Source organism: Aotus nancymaae, unplaced genomic scaffold (genome assembly GCF_030222135.1).
Source record: "Aotus nancymaae isolate 86718 unplaced genomic scaffold, 86718_ANA_hifiasm-v0.15.2.pri h1tg000002l, whole genome shotgun sequence".
Taxonomy (NCBI): Eukaryota; Metazoa; Chordata; class Mammalia; order Primates; family Aotidae; genus Aotus; species Aotus nancymaae.
The window spans coordinates 41,743,555-41,747,500 of NW_026988413.1; the positions used below are offsets into that span (position 1 = coordinate 41,743,555).

A 3,946-nucleotide genomic window follows, 5' to 3' on the forward strand; every position below is an offset into this window, starting at 1 on the left:
TCTCAACAGATTCATTTTCCTTTTACTTCTGATTGTGAGGAATTTCAGAATTTAGGTTAAAGAAAGAAGCAAACTTTCCTTATTCAGAGGCCGTTATCTTGCCTGTTGTTTCCACTAATATGAGTCTGAAACAGATCCCTAATCTCTTACAAAGCATTTCCTTGGAGGCTACTTACCTATCTCCGATACATTCCCCTAAACCATGGCTGGAGGCTGTGGGTGTGACTGGTAATTAGAGGCAAAAAAAAAAAAAAAAAAAAAAAAAAAGACAAAAAAGCAAAAAAAGTAGTAAAGTTAAAAAGAGTAATCACGTTTTCCCCTGGCATTTTTTTAATGTTCAGAATTTATAATGTCAAATTTTATCAGAATAAAAACATGAAAACATGAGATGATTGTGTGGGGAAGCAATTTGGAACCTGAAGACAGTTTTTAATGGAATGCATTTGACAAGCAGCCTCCATCTTTATTGACTACATTTGAGTATGGTCTGGTTTATGAATCCCCAATCCCTAAGAAAATGATTTTAAACAAATTGTGGGACATGTGTACACAAATTTATGACTTGGCTCTGGCATGGAAGAATGGTCTCTCCGAAAGAATAAAATCCTAGTGGTTATAAATGGGTCAAAAAGAATTAGACTTTTTTATTTATACTTCAGAAATGTAATCAAGTGAATGAAATGGTTTCATATACATTTTTACATCCAACAGCAGTGACACACTGTTCATACATTAATTCTATAGTAAAATGTACATCCTTCTTTTTTGCTAAGTAAGATATGTCAAGTGTTCATGGACAAAAAAAAAAAAAACCCTTTCATTGCAACCTGAACAAGTGAAATAACAAGGGTAAGCCATGTTCTTTTCAATAGCTTTATAGACTTAAAGCTATTGTCCAAATGTGTGTTAATATTGGCATGTGTAAGATGAAGTCTCAAAATTCTCAAAAATGTAAATGTCCAACTTGAAAACTTTACAAAATATCGTATTGGATTTTGCAACTGAATCTGCCCAGGGACATTAAAGTCCACGATGGTTTATTTAAGTGTACTTCTGTAGCTCTATTCCTAGCTGACTATTCGATTCCCTAATCACAAAGAAATGCATTCTTATGAAGTTAAGCAGCTGTAGACACAGAATGCTGATGACATTTTCTCCATAACTGAGTTATCTAAAGAAAACCCAGTTAGTGGTAATTCTACCAAATACTTGTAACATTCACATAAAATTTTAATTGATTTTCAAACAGTACAACTGTGCCATGAATCCAACCACATAGAATATAAGCCTTAAGCCCCCTAGGTTTAAGCAATTGTGTCTTTGTAGACTAAAACTATGTGAAATAAAATCTGATAACTCCCTGGTGTTAGAGGTAGACAGTTTTCTTTCAAATCCTAGGTTTGGTCCTTTATTTTATTCAGCAGTGAAAGCCATGAATACAGAACGAATAACAGCTGTTACAATTCTCAACCATGACTTCTAACGTCAGAGAATTCAAAGTATGAACATAGTACACAGTAATGAAAAGTATCAAAAATTAGTTTACCTCAAAAAAGATAAATAAAACAGGTATATTCCACCAATACATAAACAGATGTTTGTGCTACAGTTTAAAATTTGCCGTATACAAAAGATCATAGTCCCCATAATCAGCTTATGATAGAAGCAAGAATACATGAGCCATTTAAATTGTCAGACATTATGCTTTATAAGGTATGCACAGAAGTTCAAGCAATAAATACATACATTAGTTCAAAGCCTTACAATAGCTACGCAAAGCAGATGCAGAAAAGCAGATTTGCTATTACTAGCAAGCAATGATATAAGAGTAAAAATTCATGAAATGCATTAAAGCAACATTTTTCTTAGAAAAAGTCTGGTCATTTATGGGTCCACCAACATTTTTACATAATATGCACAATTATCAAAATACAGACCAAGCATTTCAGAAAACTCCAAAAAACCTAAAATCTATTTTCAAAGCAATTGCAGTTTTGGAGGTTTTTCTGGTATAATGTGCAAGCAGCTATTTTTTAAAATTGTATTCATATAAAACCCATGCAAAACTCTACAGGTATATGCATTCTGTGGCTGAGACTTCCTTTCAAAAGTTTTCTAACTGAGGTATGCATACTTTAGCATTGTAGTCTTAGGCCACCCTCCTGATGGTACAACTCTCACAGTTACTTCCAGTCCATCAAAGCCTTTTAAAACATGCACCTGAAAGACCCATTTTTCCTTTCAGATAATCCTTACAGTAGGATCTTAGATGACTGAAAACCATCCTTCACCGTACCCATCTTTCTTTTAATACCATATTGTAAACTTCCAGTTCGTTGATCATGACCCAAAGACAAACATAATGAAAAGTAGCAGTTACTGTGACGTTCTCACGTTTCATGCAATCTGCCATAATTGTTCTAATTTTTTTCTTTTTTTTCTTTTTTTTTCTTTTTTTTTTTTGCAGAGGTAGAAGCTTTCAGAAAGCCTTTTGGGTAAGTGGGAAAACCCTTTTGAAAGCCGTTATGTCCTTTTATTTGGTGTGATAGATGACTGGGTATCTCTCTAACTCTATTTGCTGACTTCAGCAAAGAATCAATGATGAGCTTAGTTTGCAAGAACCAGTTCCATCACATGGAACTGGTACGTATGTTAAGCTCTAGCAGCCACCTTCTGTCAAAACTGTTTGTAAAGCAATAACCATAATCAGGTTATGAGGTCCCTTGGTTGGGGGAAAAAGTATTATCAAGACTTGGCACAGCACATGAAAAGCAACAAGTAAAGTTTCTAGGTTTTAAGCAAACATCTGACTATGCTATTTTCAACTACACCATAACTCATTATCATAGTTTTGGGGTTTGGAGTTGTCAAGAAAACCAGCATTCCAACAATTTGGCCTGTGCAAGTCTTTGAAGGGAGTGTATTGTTAGTGTTAATATCCCGTATAAGCAGAGGCAGAATTATATGTAACTTTGGTTTGACTGAAAATAAATACCATGGACTACAATTGCTATAATCTTTGCTTTCAGTGTAAAAACTCAGCTAGATCACTTTAAAATCAATATGAAATTAATTTTTGGCTTTACTAGACCTTTTATGTTTGGTTCCTACTTTTTGTTTTTTCATTATAACTTAAGACTATAAAAAAATAGTACACAACAAAGATTAAGACCATACAAGACATCTTCTAACAACATGTATTCACCACCGAAAATAACTGACTGAATGAGGAAAAACAAAAACACAAAGTACTATATATATATAACAATATGCAATCTGCATTTGCATCAAGTACATAATCGTTTTGGTCAGTGATCCACATTTGTTGCTTTCTAGCATATCATAACTTCCACTGCAGATTTTGTCCTCACCTCTGTCTTTAATGAAAGCAAATCTTCATTGCATTTAGATGGACTTTTGGCCTCAGAAGATTACTCTGTGACTGAATTAACTTTTTTTAGTTGTGGTTTTTGTCATATTTGTTTCTTTGTTTAGGGCTAAATGAAAAGATCCCAGAGGTCATCAGAAAACAGCAGGTAGTTCATGGAAAAGGTTCCTTTGTACTAATTGAAGTTACAGAAGGCTGACCAAAGCATGTGGCTGCTTCTGTCCTTGAGCTCTTGGCCATGGTTAGAGTTGGCTTTGGTTTGCAGCTGTAGCCTTTGACTGTGTTTGCAGGTAGACAAAGCTTTATCACAAGGAGGTAAAGAGTACAGTTGTAAGATCTATGCAGATATGCAAATGTTTCTATGGTGCTTGCACAGATAATGTTAGCTTAGGATTGCACTTTACATCTTAACACTAACAGCACAGACTGGAAGCCTAAGGTTTTAGATGGTTGCAACAGTCTAATTACTGTGTTTTGTAATAACTAACTTATGTCATTTACAGTTGGTGGCACCAACATAAAAAACTAATGTTCTGTTGTTTAAAATTCAGCTAGATA

At 34.2% G+C, this 3,946-nt stretch overlaps 1 protein-coding gene across 11 annotated transcripts in view; it reads right to left on the minus strand.

The window, feature by feature from the left end:
• Window positions 1-1,380: 1,380 nt before the first annotated feature.
• Window positions 1,381-3,946, minus strand: part of FOXP2 (forkhead box P2) — a 583,344-nt gene continuing 580,778 nt past the window's right edge. For all 11 annotated transcript variants that reach the window (XM_064374262.1, XM_064374250.1, XM_064374240.1 and 8 more), the window contains one exon: window positions 1,381-3,946. This exon is cut by the window's right edge and continues 659 nt beyond it. The gene's annotated coding sequence lies outside the window, so the exon portion shown is untranslated.